Raw genomic sequence first — 17,451 nt, forward strand, 5'->3', positions numbered from 1 at the left:
CAGGCCACGGTCGAGTGCGCCAATCTCGTCCACCCAGCGCTTGGCGGTGGCCGACAGCTCCGTGGTCTTGGTGGTGACCTCCTCCTGAAGCGCAAGCCGCTGCTTCTCCACCTCGGTCAGCCGCCGGCTCAGGTCCTCCACCTTCTCCTTCTCAGCCGTCCTGAGGAGGGCAAGCTCTTGAGGTGGTTCTCCTCAAGCCGGCGCAGCCGCGTTAGCTCCAGCTCAGCCACCTTGAGCTTGGCGGCAGCAGACCGGCCCGCCTCCTCGCTCTCGGCGCACTGAGCGCGAGCAGCCCGAAGATCCGCCTCCAGCTGCGGGACCTTGGCGGCTTCAGCTGTAAAGCAACCGGAAAGAAGCGTCAGCCAACCAAGACTAAAGAAAGAAGACATCAAGTCAGAAGGAAAAAGATCTTACCCTTGACGGCCTCCAGCTCGCGAGCCAAGTCGGCCCGGTCAAGCTTGGCCTTGTGGTAATGGGTCACGGCGCGGTTGTACAAGTTGGTGCGCCGCTCCGCCACAGCCTAAGGAGAAAGAAAATCAGTCAACTAGACGAAACCCGGACCGGCTCCGAGCAGCCGACCCATGCCTCGGAGGGCTACCAGGATAATAACCAGATTGAAAAACAGATGAAGCGCTTACCTTGCTGGCTTCCTCCACCTTGGCGACGTTGGCCGCGGTCTCGGCAGCCCTGGCCTTGAGGTTGGCCTGCAAGCCGGAGAAGAACATCTTCACCGACGCTTGGCCTGGGTTTCCCTCCCGGCTGGTCACCTCGTAGGAGTCAGCGCTGAGCCACGCCTGCTCCATAGTGCCAGCCGAGCCAAGGCTGGAGTCGGAGGCGGACGACACGTGCAGCAGCCGGGCGCCCTTGGCCACATGCAGGCTCCCCAGCGGCGCCGACGGGGCTTCCGTCCTCACCAGCGCGCGCCAGTCGGCGTCCTCCATGCGCGCCGGCTCATCTCTTGCCGGCTCCCGCCTGGCCGGCTCCTCCCTTGTCAGCTCCGGCGGCGGCGGCGCTCCGGGCGAAGCAGCTGGCCCAGTCGGCAGCCATCTCCGGCGCTGGAGGCGCCCCCTCCGGGCTCTCCACCAACACCACCACGCTTGGCCCGGCTCCGGCTCTGGTCACGGGTGGCGCAGCCCTGCTGGCTCCGGCCCGGCCGAAGGCGGCATGCCCCGGCCGGCCCCGCCGGCCGGATCCAGAAGACGAGCACGGCGCGGGAACATGTCGTCCGGCCGTCGGCTGGCGCGTCGGCTCGGCCCGCGTGCTGCGGCCAGGCGCTGAGGCCAGTGGCACAGCGAAGGAAGGCGCCCATGCGGGAGGCGGAGTACCCGCAGGTAGCGGCGGCGTAGGCGTGCGCGACGGAGGCTGTGGCGTCGACTCCCTCCTCTGTCGCGGAAGCGGCGACACGACACGCGGGGCTTGCCGGGAGCCGCCGCCCTGAGCAAACTTGATGGGGGCCCTAGCTGAACAAATAAGAAAAAGATAAGCATAAAGAGTAAGGAAAGAAAAGGAATCAAACAAGAGAAAAAGAGAGCTCACCCGGCCTGCTCCGGAACCTTCTTCGGCTGCTGCCGGCGGAGTTTCTTCGCCTTCGCCTCCAAGGCGACGGTGGAGCGGGGGTCGCCGACTCGCTTCTTCCCCTTGGGCGCCGAAGTCGCCGTGGTGCTAGGCGGCCTCGCGCGTAGAGGCACCGCGGGGATCGGCCCCGTGGCAGACGTCGCCGGCTCCTCGTCCTCCTGCTGCTCCGGTGAAGGGGGCGGATTGTGCTCCCCCTGGCCGCCTAGGTCAGGCGCCTGCAGCAGGTCGTCGTCGCCGGCCTGGTCGCCGGCTTGGTCAGCCGGACCGGCGTGATCCGGCGTCCACCTCCTTGTCGCCAGGTCGCCGTCCTCGACGTTCTGGCGGTCGAAGAGCTAGAAAAACAGAAGACATGAGCAAACAGCAAGCCGGAAGTCGGCAGAAAGAAAGAGAAGTCGGCCTCGCAGCCGCAAGCCGGAAGTCGGCCTAAACAGTAAAGCTTACCAGCTCGGGCGGCAGGTCCCTGTTGCGGGGCGCCAGCCCGTAGTTCCACTCGTCCGACATGTTTGCCTTGGTGATGTTATTCACCCGGCGGGCCACCTGGGCCTTGGAGAGCGGCGCCTTGGACGTCCGGGTCGGGTCGAACCGGCCGGACATGTGCCCGATCTTGTGGGTGCGCATTTGGAGCGGCAGCACCCGGCGCTCGGCGATGGTGCAGAGGAGATCTTCGGCGGTCAGCCCGTTCTCGACGGCCGCCCCCAGAAAATCCCAGAGTTGGCTCACCTCCGCGTCCGGGTCCGTCGTGCGGGCGTTGTAGCCCCAGTTGATCCGACCGACTGGAGGAGCCGGGTTGAACTCCGGCAGATTGATCCGGTCGACAAGCTGGCCCTCGTTGCGCACGTAGAAGAATGACATCTGCCAATTCTTCACCGAGTCAACGGTTGGAATCTTGGGGAAGGGCGTACCCGGCCGAGTGTAGATCGAGGCGGCGCCGCAGGTCCGCAAGTGGCCGTCAGTGGTCTGCGCCTTGAGGTAGAAGAGCCGGCTCCAGAAATCTATGTCTGGCCACAAGCCGGCGTACGCCTCCATGAAGGCCACGTAGCAGCTGAGGAGGACGCAGGCGTTGGCCGGCAGGTGGTGCGGCTGCAAGCCGAAGTAGTTGAGGAATTGACGGAAGAAGTTGGATGCCGGCAGGCCCAACCCACGGTCGAGGTGCGCGCCGAAGACGACACGCTCGCCAGGCTCCGGCTTGGGCTCCACCTCCGCGCCGGGTGCCCTCGTGGCCACCGTCGACGGGATCCGGCGGAGGCGCACCAAGCGCTCGATGTCGTCGGCCCTCATGTACGACCCCCTCCAAGATCCGCTGGCGGAGGCCATTGACGAAGAAGAGGAAGAAGAGGACCACGAGAGGCGAAACGGAGAAGAAGAACCTCGCGAGGCTGGCGGCGGCGGCGAAGGGCGCACGGTTGAAACGCGGGGCCCCGTGGCGCCGGATCGACGGAGTGGCGGCGGCGGCTTGACGGAGATGTTCTCACCGGAGTTCGCCAGTGAGGAGCTTCCGCTGGAGCAGCAAGAGTGCGAGGAAGAACGACGAAGAGCTCGAGCGGAGCGAAGCAGAGCGCGGGCGCGAGGAAGAAGAAGGAGTGCGTGTGCGTGGAAGTGCCGCCTCGATCCCCCCCCCCCCCCGCGAGGCATTTATAGCCGCCCGGGGCGGACGGTTGGCCTCCAAGTGGCAGACGTGGCCACGTCGCCCGGATCTTCTGCGCCATAACTCCGCCCACGTTCGCTGCGGTTACCGGAAACTGCTACACCACGTCACCCACGACCGCACCGGATCCGGAGGAGACATTGATGTGACCAGACGAACCGGCGGCAGAGCCCTGACGTCAGACCGGTCAAGTCGGGTGCAGGACCCGAGGCGGCGAAGACTCCGGCGCACCGCAAGCCGGAGCCGGACATTAAGTTCAACTCATCCCAAAACTCGCCCAGCAAGGCGGAGACATCGCCAAAACTTGTGAGAAAGCAAAAGTTGCATAAGTGCAAATAGTGGCCGACTAGGAGCAGCCGACCGGAACGAGCCGGATGAGGGCGCAGCCGGCTGAATGGAAATTCTCAGTCGGCCCCTCCAAGTGCCGTCAAGTATATTCAAGAAGCCAGGAAAACCTGCCTAGGTCCTTCTAAACGCAGGACCTTGCCAGCTTCGGGGGCTAATGTCGGGGGGAAGACCCCGGGTAGGGCAATGGACGCGGAGCAGCCGGCTGGCCACTGGCCGGCTCGCGGCAAAGGCCGGCTGAGGAGCAGCCGGCTGGCGCCGTGGCCGGCTGGTCCGGAAGCCGGCTGGCTCTAGGTCCTAGTCGGCTTGGCTACGGCCGCCAATGTCAGAGCCGGGCCGGCTTCTACAAGCCATATCCGACTGGGGGTTTGTACCTCAGACCGACTCGAGGCTGGCGAGTCTTGCACTAGAAGGAACCGGGTTGGTGATCCGGGTTCCCAAAGTCCACGCTGACTTCATCTTCCGTAAAGCGCGGGGCACTGTGGAGCAATAGTGCCATGCGCCGGACAGGCCATCATGGTCTACGTCGATCTGTACTGGCTACAGTGGCTGATGGCGACAGGGACACCTCCTCTCCATACCGCTGACCTCGGCAGCCGGATGGGACAGGCCATGAGGCCTCAACGGCTCCTGACATCACTGCCTCGGGAAGGAGCGGAAGCCGGAGCCGGCCAAGCCGGCCAGTAGACTATAGGGTCTTATATGTAAAGTGCCGGTGCCTATATAAGCCGCACTACCCCCTCTCGTGCAGGGGATCGATCATTCTCACTTCATTTCCACCCTTAGCGCTGCCCTGAGAGAGAGACTCTTGTCTTCCTTAGCCTCCCAGGAGCAGCCGGACACAGCTCTAGGAGCAACATTGTATTGAGTGATCATCATATACACTCTAGCAGGAGTAGAGGTGTTACCTCCATTGGAGGGCCTCGAACCTGGGTACGTCGCCGTGTCGCTCGTCCCCATACCCGCATCCGGATACCGCCTTGAGATCTCCTAGGAACCACCTTCGTTAGCCACCCTATGGCATATGCCGTGACGATACCACGACAAAGGCACTTGGAGAAATCATACCCATCGATGCGGGGACTTACGACCAAGGCATAACACTCTTTCGGGATGATGGTAGGATGATCCTGCCTATCAAACGTACACGGAGTTTCCGACCACCTGACATACTGCGGCATAGCCGGAACTGTGGCGTTCAGGATCCGGAGAGCTGATTTGCTAGCGCGGGCTGTTGGAGTTCCGAGGAAGGTGTGATATGCACCCGCACTCTTTTTTGACGAAGGGGTTGGAATTGTTAGCTGTGGAACCATCCTTGGGATCCGGTGAAGCGTCGTCCTCATCCATCGCCTCAGAACTATCTTCCTCCTTGTCCTTGTTTTTGCCCTTGCCTCCTTTGCCGCGTGGGGCGGTGCTTGCGGGCTCGCTTGTATCCTGCTTCCGGGTCAGTTTTGAGGTCATTGAGCCACTTGCAGTTGCGATTGGTGTGAGAGGACTTGCCGGTAGCCGGATCAATGTGGGCTAAGCAAGGCATGTCTCTGTACTCTTCATAAGTTTGGGGAGCGCGGGTTCCGGCAGCGGTGACCTCATCACCACGCTGCTGGCCCCTGCCGGCTCCGCCTCCGCGGCCGCAGCCTCTTCTGCCTCCTTGACCTCCTCGCTGAAAGGCCATGGCGATCAAGTTGGATCCACCACTTCTTTGGTCATCAGGGGGATTTTTTCGCTTGCTTCCGCTGCTGCTGTCGTTATCACGGTTCTTCTTTTGCTGATATAGGGGTATTGATGTGGCTGCGAGATCTCTGCCTGCGTCGTCATCAGCGGCGGTGTGATCGCTCGCGATGGTGATCATGTCATCCAAAGTCAGCTTGTTCGCGTTGACCAAGCAAGTGAGCTTGTTCCGTAGCAGTCCTCCCCTCTGCAATCCACCTATGAAGGCGTGCATGGCTGTGCGATTATCAACGTTTTTGCACTCGTTCCTGGTTGCTAACCACCGGGTGAGGAAGCTCCTTGATGTTTCACCCTTCTTCTGGATACATGCATGTAGGTCGCTTGTCGTGGCAGGTCTTTTGTAGGTGCCCCTGAAGTGCTTCTCGAAGGCGTTGTTCAGGTCGAACCAGCAAAATATGGAATTCTTCTCGAGGTCGCTGAGCCAGATCCGGGCTGGACATACAAGGTACAGCTGGAGCATTAGGCAGGCTATGTTAGGGGTTCGTCCGGCGAAGGTTAATGCATTTTAGTAATCCTCGATCCAGGTATCCGACCTTTCGTTGCCATCATAATGCTTCAGGTTTTCGAGTAGCTTTAGGTTCATCATTGGCTTTGGTTCCTCTCGGATCATCCTTCCAAAGCACTTTGGGCCGATGTAGTCAGATATGTATTCATTGAGACGTTCCCGCGCGTCACGCGAGCCATTCCGGGGGGGATTTTGAGCGCGAGCGAGACCTTCGGCCTCCGCCTCCACCTCCGCCTCCACCGCTAGGTGGTGGGGAGGGAGACCTACGAGGGGGCCGGTTCGACCTCTTGCTTCCGCCTTCAGATTCTCCTCGCCCTTCGCGATGCTGACTCCGGCTCCGATGGCTACCTTCACCATGGTGATGGCCGCCTTCATCATTTCGGCTTCTGCGAGGCTCCGGGTCGCGTTCCTCGTTCCTGCTCCGGCGGGGTTCCGGCGTGCGCTCCATGTTCTTGTTCCTCTGAGGGACCACGTTGTCGCGGATGTTGATTCCACCAGGCCCGTGGGGTCTGGCGTTTTCGGCTGGACTACGGCGGCGAGGATGTGGAGGACGCGGGTACCCATTGGGTGGGGGTGACGGATTCCGGTACTTGTCCCTGCCAGTGTACATCGCATCATTTCCCTTCTCCGGGTTTGACGGAGGTGTCTTTGACAGAATTGGGATCGGATTTGGGTGTTCTCTGGTTTTCCTCCTGCGCTCTGAGGACCCGGTGCGCGATTCATTGTCACAGTGTTTGCTTCTGGAGGCATCCTTTTGCAAAGTGGATATGCATAAATCTGGGTTAGATTCCAGCTTGCGCGAAGTGTCTGCCTTGCTCTGCTGCCGTAACGCCGAAGCGACGAGCGTGCGGAGGTGGTTGATGTCAATTTCCTCATTCTTCTTGTTCAAAAGCTCCGCAGCCTTCTGCATGTTCTCCTTTGGAGTTGTGAGCGGCTGCTGATTAGAGGGAGTTGCGAAGGTGATCTTGCGGGGGCTAATGGCATCCCGCTGGATCTTGTCTGCTTCCTTGTGAGCTTCCTTCATCATAGACTCCCAATGCTCTCGGAGTTTTTTGGCCTTCTGCAAAGAGTCAACAGCTTCGCACTCTCTTTGGAGGAAACCATCCATTACTTCTTGAGCTTCTTGCCTTTCTTCGAGCATCGCCGCTGCGGTGGTTGAAATTCTCTTGGCGGTAGCCAGCATCTCCTTTCTTGCAGCTTCTAGGGCTACCGGATATGCGGCTTCATCTGGAGTTATAGGCTTGTTGAGGACTTCTGTGTGAATTAAGGCTCCTATGCCTGCTTGCTCCATGAGTTCTTCCGGGGTCAGGTAATCCTTGTCCCCAGAGAAGTTGTCTTCTCCGGATTCCGATGCGGCACGGCGACGAGGTCGCAATGGTGGAGTATCCGAAGTTGACGTTTTCGGGAGGGCTGCGCCGGTGGGAGTCTCTTCTTCGTCAGCGTCCTCGCCTAACCCAGTTATGGTCGCTAGGACCTGCTTAGGTGGAGTAGATTCCGCCTCAGCTTCCTCTTCGCCCTCTAACTCCTTCAAAGCCTTGTTGAATTCCTCCGTGTTCATGGACGAAGCATCGTCGGAAGTTGGACTTAGGTTGCCCAGGATTGATTCTTCTACATCTTCGGCATCCTCTTGCTGATCCAGTGCGCTGCTATCTCCGACAGCCTCCTGCTGTTCCGGGGTGTCGCCGGTTCCAGTAGCCTCATCCTGCATGGGTCCGGCTTCTTCCTGAGGAAGAGCGGTTCCAGCGGTATGTGCGAGGAAATGCACGGAGTGACACCTTTGTTTCTCTAACACCTGGGAGACCCAGGCGGATCTGCATTGGTCTTCCACCGTTGTTTCATGCTCAGGGGCGGATTGGGTGGGTTTTGAACTTTCCAGATCTAAGGCGGAATCTTCCATAGGAAGTTCCAGCATTATCAGATCGGATCTTCGCGACTGTGTCCTGCTCAGCGGCGGCCGCGTCAGCGTTACTTACCAGAGCGTTTCTGTCAGAATAGACGGTTTCGCCGATGAAGACGTGAATGCCGCCAATTGGGACGATGGAGAGCTTGATGGGTTTGGTCCTAGCCGGAATCCAGCACTCGTCCTGCGGAATGATTGGAAAGTTTCCGGCGTAAAGAACAAGCCCCACAGCAATGGATTCGTCGTAGCTTCCCATGGCGGAACCCTCCCGGTTCCGGCCTCCTGATGCCGCAGGCCCCATGGTGAGCGCCAACTGTCGTTGCCTCTTCGATGGTACCCTGGAGGAGGGATCCTCAAGAGGGGGAGAAGAATTAGGGGCCATAGGGCGCAGAGTCCTCGGGACGGTGGTACGCAATTTACCCAGCTTCGGAACACCTGCTCAAAGACATGGCCTACTGCTGCTTGTCTGAAATTATATGGGTGCTTTCGCGTTGTTACAATGAGTTGTGGTTGTGCCTCTAGGGCTCCCAGGATTCGGCTTATAAAGGCGCACGGATCTACGGTTTACATGGAGAGTCCTAGCCGGATTACAGGTTGCCTAACTACGGTACAATGTCTTGCCGTGTACGTCAAGGATCCGCCTTCCATCTATGTCGTACTGGATCTGGGTTCCTCATGGGCCTCCACGGATCCGGCCTCCTTCGTAGGTCGGTTAGGATCCGGCTCCCTGATCCTGGGCTGGAGTTCATCTTTCATGATCAACAGCAACTGGGCCGCCCGATGGGCCACATGCCACATCACTATCTGCGGGCCACCCGAGCTTGCCGGATCTAGGCACTGTCGATGGTGCACCCATGAAGTATACCCACAACACCGCTATTGTTGTCAAAGATGACAAAAATCGATGTATGTGAATTTTAGTCCTATCGGTACAAAAAATCCCCCATACCAAGAAATTTTTGGATGGAAAAAGTTATTTGCCCGGCGAATCAACATTTCTCGCGGCTATCAAGGCCGGCTGGCAGACAGATGTACGTCCTGGACGAATCGATAGCAACACTTAGTGGTGCCGTAGTAGGTGGCTAGCAAGCGCGACACAACTTAATTCCACGGTAGATGGATAGATTCACATAATTCTACGATGTGAATCCTAGCGACTTCTACAATGCATATGTCCCGGGAGACTGGTCAAGCCCATCTCGCCGAGAGGTGTGCCCAACCACAAATGAGTGCAATAATCGTGATTTTTCTCCTCCTATTGACACTTTCTCTCACCTGTTCCAGCTCCGGCTGCGCGTTCGGTTAATATGGTTAATTCGGTTCGGTTTATTCGGTTATACGGTAAATACGGTTTCAATACTTCGGTTAATACGGTTACGTATAAAAATACGATTCGGTTTCGGTAATAACCATTAAATTTCGGTTCGGTTTCGGTAATAGACAAACTAACCAAAGTTGACGCGAATTTTAGATTGAAAAGTAACTTTTCTGGCCATATATTTTATTTTCTGTATTTTTGTACGATTGTACTAAAGATTTTGCAAGAGAGCAAAACAAAAAAAGAAAGAAATTCGAACAGCCGGCGTGAACGTGTGGCCGCCGTCGCCAATCAGGAGACGAACAGACGCATGTGAACAACCAATTCACGAATCAGTTTCGTGCCTTCCTGGACGGAACGATCAAACTATCCTCATGATTCTTCAGTTCATTTGAAAGTAGGCTCTAGGTCTGTTGGGCTGTTGGCAACTTAGGCCGAAGGAGTACGTTGAGCTGGAATTTTAGCCCGGGCATGCACCACGCTGATCACGAAATTACGCCTAATCATGTGAGATTTGCACACCTGCCGGACGAGTCCGAGCCCGGGCAGCTGCCCGGGCATGCCGAGCTGAAGCTCCGCCCATGGAAGGACATGACCACCACAGAGAACCAGCTTACGTGTAAACTTAACAGTTTAAGTGCTATATTAAGGCTACGCGTGAAGCTGGGCTGGCCAGATTTTATGTTGCGCTGTGTGTTCGGTTTTTTCGGTTTAACCACGGTTTTTCGGTTAAAAACTGAATTAACCGAAGTTCTTTCGGTTTGATGTTTTACTAACTGAAACCTAACCATAAAACCATAAAAACTGAAAATTAATTTCGGTTCGGTTTTTTTCGGTTCGGTTTTCGGTTTCAGTTCGGTTATGCACAGCCGGAGTTCCAGCTCTCTAGGAAAGCTTCAACGGACGGTGACATGCGAGCATCGACCTATCGAGAGCTAGCCCGTGGGCTAGAGGTGGACTGCTGATGTCTCCTAGGGTAAAAATAGAAGTAGCTAGTTTTAAAATGAACATTATCGAATTCATGGAGAGCTGAATTGTTATGGTTTAACTAGCACAGGGGCCCGCGCAATGCGGCATCTAGTTTATGTTAGTTTAATATGTTTTATTTTTAAATCTATTTTAACTTTATATTATTTATTAATTTATGAAATGTACTGAATAAATATATATGCATAAGTTCTTGATTCAAAAAAAATTATCCCAATGGTTTTTCCTGAGATGGGGATTTAGTAGTTGGCTGAGACTTTTTTTGTGGTGCAACTTCTTTTAATCTTGGGCACTTTTGGGCATATCCAACCTGATGTCTCCTTGTTTCTGGGGTACTTCTTTTAATCTTGGATTCTACTATTTTTACATATACGTTAAAATTGTACATGAATTGCCAAGGGTGTACATGATTGGCCAAGGGATATAGAATAGTATCGAGAGAGCGTATGTATTAAAATATAGTTGCAGCACATTATTACGAATTAATAAATCTTTGCCTCACTGTCTGGTTCACACGTATTCATCCCCAGTCCTCACTGTTCCACCTCCATTTTCTCCCCCAACTCTGGAATCCAAATCTGGTTGCTGCCGCCGCTCCCGAAAACCAAATCGCCGCCGTTCTTGCTGCTCTCGTTCCTCCACAACTGGCGATTGAGATGCTGCTATGGGAGGACATTCACTTAGACGGAGGGCGTACTGATGCTAGGCTTTAGTTTGGATTGGTCCTGCAATTTTGCATCAGCGCGGCCGGCGGTCTGCGAGTCCTGTACTTGGAAGAGATTAAGGCGTTGCTGCCTGTTGTTTGTTGGACTTGGTGAAGTCATGTCAATGAATTGGTATCAGTTTGTCTCATCTTCCTTTGATTTTCTTCTGCCTAGCTCCCGGCGTCGGAAAATTTGATGGTAAATTTCTTCGGCAAACACTTTACATATGGGTTCCTTTCTTTCTTGCCCCCCCTAATCTTGCTGAATCGGTAAGCATTATGATTTTTTATTTGCAGTTTCAAATCCGAGTGGCCGTTAGTCTGTGAGGCTTCTATTTGGAGGAGATTAAGCTGTTGGTTGGACGCGTGAGGACATGGTCATAAATTGGTATCAGCTGCTCTCAGCTTTCTTTGACTTTCTAATGCCTAGGTAGAACTGTTTGGTTAGCTTGCATTTTTTTTCTGTTTCCAGATGTATATAGGTTATTCCATATTTATGTTGATCCATAGTAGTACTTAATTGTTTGCTGAAGCTTGAAAGTTTTTTAATTATTAGTGATATATGTGTATGTCTACCAAAACCAATATACCCTATAATATAGTTATGTTTTGTTAGCCGCAAATGTGGTTTTTGTGAATGGCCCCTCCATTTTTTATCCGGGATTGGGACCGGCATCGGCAGCAGAGGCGGAGGTAGAACTATTCATGGGTATTCAATGAATACCCAATGTTTTTTGCCAAAAAAATCAGTATTTAAGCTCCTATATGCATGCATATATATGTTAGAGTTCTTTTGTACGTGTTTAACTCGTCTGTAGGGAAACTACGTGATGTCCAGGCCATCCCGAGTTCAGCCCCTCCAATCTGGGCCAAAATACCCAATTTGGGCTTTCACCGCGCTGGTTTCCCTTGGTTTGGCCTGCAGCCAATCGAATCCAGCTCCTGGAAGCGACAAGAGGCATCGAACGACACCGTCCAACGCGAACAGCTCCTCTTCCTCTTCATTCCGCCCTTGCTCGGGATCAATCTCTTGCTCGCCGTCGCCAGACTCCCGGCGCCCGTCTGCCCTCCTGCTCGGCGCTCGCCACTCCCTGCCGGCTACCACGAAGGTATGAACCGACTCACGCAGTCGCGCTGTCCCCTTTCTACTGGGCTTCACCCTGACGCCGCAGAACAAATTGAATCAATACTCAGTTTAGTCGATATGAATCATAGGATTAGGCGAACGGCGGGTCAGCGGCACACCTAAATTCCGGCACGATCGCTGCAGCACCATACAAGAACCAGCAGTTCATCAATATTGTCCGTCAGGCACTGCTGTCAGTGAGTGAATTCACAAGAAGCGACCAGTTCACTGTTCACGCACGGTAAGAATAGCTTCAGTTATAATATGTGATTCTATTTTTGTCCAATTGTGATTCTCCTTAATTAGTTAAAAGAATCACTTGTAGATCTAAAAAATGAAGCACAAGCAGCTGATTTGAAACGTTTGTGGGATAAAGCTGCAAAGAAACCAAAGATAGTTACTGAGGTTGGAAGCCAAAACCAAGATGAAAATGTGAGCAATCCTCCTTCCAATGAAAATGTGAGTTAAATAGCATTTTTATTGTTCTTCCAATACAATTTATTTACTTGAGAGCTGAGACGTTGTCACTACTATGAAGTATCAATAATTTGTAATTCCGTTCTTGTTATTCTAAAGCTACATATATTAATTATATTGTTGTGTTGGATTTTTTTAAAAATTTTGAATACCCAATATAAAAATCCTGGCTCCGCCACTGATCGGCAGTGTTAGACCCCCCCCCCCCCCCCCCACTCCCATTTTTATATATATTTTTAAATTATTTCCAAATACAAACTAAATAGAAATCAGTGAATTTAAAAAAGATTCATTGCACTGTACATATAAAAATATAGAGATGTCGTATAATAATCATGGAAAACTGTATAATATAGAGTATTAATGTTCTCTAAAATGAAACCAATGATTCATGTGTAACTTTCATCCCATATGTATGGTAAGAAAGCATAAGACTAAAGTTGGTAAATATTTTACTAATTTGTTATGAATAATCATTAAATACTTATCCATTTTCCGATGCTTCTGTTGATCGCATATCCATCCTTCCATTTAGTGCAAACCAATAATATTTAGTGTAGAACAGGTAGATATACAATCTGAAGGTATTTTACAGCTACCTTATTTTCATTTACTTATGCTTATCTAAAAGGGAAGCGACATCAACATGCTATAAAAAGTGTTTATTTCATTCGTACCTTCAGAAAATTTCTTTATAGACTATGTCTTGACTGCATCGTCCTCTTTGCTATCATCGAGTCATCTACCAATACCCGTAGTCTGTCCCTTTTGTAACTCTTGAGAATGATTATTCTTGGAATATATATCTTGTCACCCACTCGGGTCCCTGTTATTATCTGGGCTTCGATGAATCTTTTTCCAAGCTGAATTATTGTCATACCTGTACCGTTGCATAACCCAGCACTCTGGTTAAGATTATGCATTAGCATCACTGGTAAGCTCATGATTTGGAACTCCAGGAAACTTTAGGCTGTTTAAAAAACTCTTTCGAATATAGCATGTCGTCATCTTCATTTAAGGTTACTGCTTTGCATACAGTCTCACAGCTGCGATAAATTTTGTCCTCTGATTTCACTGACTGTTTCGTTTCTTGGACATAAGATTGCTCCTTCTTCCAAGAATTTTGGTCATGATATGTTTGCCGCAAATTTGGATAGATGATTTCCACTATTGTTTTCTTTGGGTCATTTCCCTTCTTCAGTAGTATGTCTCGTGGTATTTTAATCCATTCCTTGCCTTCTGGTGATGTGGTTGTTCCATTCCCAATATTCAAAATCTAGTTGGCAAAATCTTTTGCTAAATAATGCTATAACTTACTGACTTACTCCAACAAAAGAATGTCTATACGGATGTTTGAAGTGCTCTTATTTGACATGTCCTTATCTATTGTTTTTATCACTCTAAGCATGCCAATAACATCTGCATAAAGATGTATAAATATTAGTTAATTCATATATATATAGCTCTTGTCTTTGATATGCATCGAGGACTAACATACCTGAACATTATGCATCGTTACTTTCTCTACTCCATAAGGTACTATTATCAGCAAACTCAAAGTAATAGTCCAGAAGTTCCGTGATTCTTCTAGAACTGCCTTTACCGTTGTATCAGAAATTATTTTTCAAAGGTCGATACTTGTCATATTCACAAACACTGAAGTTCTTCAATATGTAGATGGAGTTCTCTTTAAACTTTGACTTAAACTTGCTGATCAGCTTAGTTCCAATAGAAGCATTGATTGTATTGCCCTATACAAATAATATGTTAGGAAAATGTGAAATATGGAGCACTATTCAAATTATACACACTTGATATACGTACCTTCTTATCTACTAAAAACATATCAGCACTAATGACTTCATTTGTTGATAGATTAATTGAACCCCAAAGTCTCAAAACCTTGACCTTCTCCATGACTCGTTTCTTGTAGATAGTGCACTTAGAAGTGTAGGTTTCATACCTCTGGAGGCTAGTGAAATAGAAGCGGGAACATTAGGATAACGCATAATGCAATGATCATGATATTGAGAGAACATGTAAAAGCGTGCATGCCCAGAATCATGTGTTTTTTCACTACTGTCACAGAAGGCCATTGCAAATTTTGTCCATATGATGGAAGTTTACATATATATTAATACCATTATATGGCGTCATTTAGCTTACTGTTTAGCTTTGATTTCAAGATAGAAAAGGACATCGATCTAGCAATCTGTATATAGATTGGTAGACAATAGATCTGGCTAGTTGTATTTAGATTGATAGACAATATGCTGAAAAGAGAAATGGACATTTACCTGATCTCTAGGATGTATAGGTTTGACGCGATGGATGACTATCAAAGTCGACGGAGATTTACGTGATCTGACAATCCGTCGAATGTTGAGCTGATCTCTGGGAAGCACAGAGCCGCCGAAAAAGCGCCTACCTTGCTGCAAGGCCAAAAGCGAATGTCAGCTCGCCGGATGTTGATGATGATATCTAGGAAGCACGGAGACACCGAAAATGCGCCTGGCTTGCTGCAAGGCCAAAAGTGTTGACGGAGATTTACCTGATCTCTGGGATGTATGGATGACTCTCAGTTCACCAGATGTTCACGATGATATGTAGGAAGCTGGAAGCCGCCATAAATTTTTGATAAATTTAAGACAATTTTCATGGGATGAAGGGAGTAGAATACATCTGTGACGTGCAACTATAAAGCATGAGAAAAATTAATCTTAAAAATATGTGTTGTATTCTAAAGAAATAGATGAAACAGTATAGAAAAAAATCATAATACCTTGCTTGGGATGCCACCGTACTCTGTATATAAGGGACCTTATATTCCATCAATCGATCCTATCATGGATGGCTGCACGTTGAATTCCATCGATCTGTAAGAGGCTAAGATCCAAGATGATGTTGGCGCATATTAGGAGAGTCGACAGGCACCAATGTGATTTTGAGGCCAGGAGGTTGGAATACTGAATACCAGGGCAGCAGCGTGCATAACGGCAAGGATCGGCAGCAGCGTGCGTGACGGCAAGGGTTGGAAGACGACGACGCGGCGGCGGTGTACCTAGTTATATGATTGAATATACGCGACGGCTGAGGTCATGTTAGGTTTCTTCCGTAAGATAAAACTTTAAGGGCAATGGTGGGAAATTATTGTGAACACCAGATCCATCGGCTATAATGAGATATTTACGTAAGATTAAACTTTAAGGGCAATGGTGGGTAATTATTGTGAACACCAGATCCATCGGCTATAATGAGATCTATTAGTAAAATTGATGGCCAGATGTTTCTGATTTTTGTGGGATTTTCTAACTAATTCTCTAATTTCTGGTTAGCTCTTAATGTACTTTTAATATATAATAGATGTCTTTTGCTACCTTTTTCTTGTTTGTACCTGTATGTTATCTTTAGTCCAAAGCAATAGTGTAAAATTATTGGTTGTTTGTGAGAACAAAGTAATAACTAATGTGAAGAAAGTAATAATAAAGTAAAAAATTAGAGCGAGCAAAGCGAACGATGGTTCAGTACTAGAAACGGCAATAAGGGTAAAGAGTTCTCATGGACTTGCGGATTCACCACTAGCATAGTTGTAAAACATGATTATGATTTATAATGTTTTTGTAACCTATTTGTATGGGAGGAGTCAGATATAGGTGTACCACTTGTGTTGTGCTATGTACCCCTCGTAACCACCACCACCCCTATAATAGCATGTCCCCGGAGGCACCAACGATTAAGAGTCTCCCCATCGTTATGCTTTTAGTTCTAGGATCTCCATATTCCCTTATTAATAGTAGTTGATGAGATGTGATGGGTTTCTCTCAATCCCACCCACAAACCACCAACTATCTACAACGATGCTTTCCTCCAGCGTCCCCAAGAGGTAAACTATTGTGCGGCCAAATTTGCACAACATCATAAAATAAAACTAGTACAACATGTTATAACTGAAGACATCACAACCTTATTATTTCATTCATGATATATATATAGTTCCTCCAGCTCCCCAATAACAAATGGAACTACTGGCACATGGAGGCAAACAACATCATCATGATTATATGAACGGAGTACAAGGGATCAAACAAGTACACTTGTAAAGCCTCAACACGGTTTGGGATTACAACGAGATGAAAACATATGTCGATGGTGGTGGTGGTGGTGATGATGATGATGATGACGATGATGATGAAGACGACGACGATGATGATGATGATGATTCCAAGATCCAAGTAGCGGCGGCGATGGATTCCCTCCGTGAGTTTCCCCTCCAGACCCCTTTCGGAGGTGGGATTTTTCTGTTCTATGGCGGCTCCATAATTCTGATTTTTCTGTTCTATGGCGACTCCCAAGTGGAGGAGATCAATTGTAGTACCTTCCGAAATAGAAAAGGTTGCCAAACCCACGAGAAGGTGAAGGTATGGGTTAGCAAATTCAAAAAGAAAATAATGAAAGATGATGGTTTTGAGTTTTTGGTTTATAGTTTGCAGGAAAGTAAATTGTAGGTAATTTGAATAACATGATTGTAAATTATAAGAATAAGTGTAGTTGCAAGAGGATAAGCTCAAGTATAACATGATTGAGAGAAAGCCCAATCGTCTAGTTGCAAGAGGATAAACTCAAGTGTGTACTTATATGTGACAAATGTTTCTGAGGGCGGAATGGATTAACTTGGCATAAAGATTTCTAAAAGAGTATGATATATAAGCATCTTGTTGAGTTTTATCGTTGGACAGAGCCTAAAGTAGGTGCAGTCATATACATGCGCAATTAAACCCCCTAATGATTGGTCCTAAGGCCACATACATGCGAAAATAAAGGATTAATGAAGATACAAATGTCCAACTATTGCATAAAGTTCTATGGCCCCTGATCAAGAACCCTCATAAAGCCTCAGGAACTAGTTTCTGTCATCTCAGTTCCTCTCTACTCTCTCATTACACCACAATGCAGCCCTATGAGTCCATAAAGGTGAAGTAATATGCAACCGACGTTCGCATATCACCATCACAGAACCACATAAAAGATTAAAAATTAACTGAATACTCATTGCATACTATATAGAAATCATAACCAATTCATCATATCCACTCAGGAATATGGGGAACTACTCACAACGTTGCAACATGATGATGATCAGTG

The 17,451-nt window shown here is 49.8% G+C and overlaps 1 long non-coding RNA gene across 4 annotated transcripts; it reads left to right on the forward strand.

Annotated features, from left to right (window-relative positions):
- The first annotated feature begins 10,469 nt into the window (after positions 1–10,469).
- On the forward strand, positions 10,470–16,818 carry LOC127320789 (uncharacterized). 4 transcript variants are annotated; one of them, XR_007863538.2, is made up of 5 exons: positions 10,470–10,905; positions 11,004–11,815; positions 11,922–12,073; positions 12,158–12,291; positions 14,618–16,816. It is a non-coding gene; the product is annotated as an uncharacterized lncRNA (long non-coding RNA). The 4 variants fall into 4 exon arrangements; XR_007863537.2 differs by having other exon boundaries at positions 10,471–10,905; positions 14,627–16,816; XR_007863540.2 differs by having other exon boundaries at positions 10,477–10,905; positions 11,004–11,094; positions 11,525–11,815; positions 12,158–16,818.
- Positions 16,819–17,451: the final 633 nt, after the last annotated feature.

Source organism: Lolium perenne, chromosome 2 (genome assembly GCF_019359855.2).
Source record: "Lolium perenne isolate Kyuss_39 chromosome 2, Kyuss_2.0, whole genome shotgun sequence".
Taxonomy (NCBI): Eukaryota; Viridiplantae; Streptophyta; class Magnoliopsida; order Poales; family Poaceae; genus Lolium; species Lolium perenne.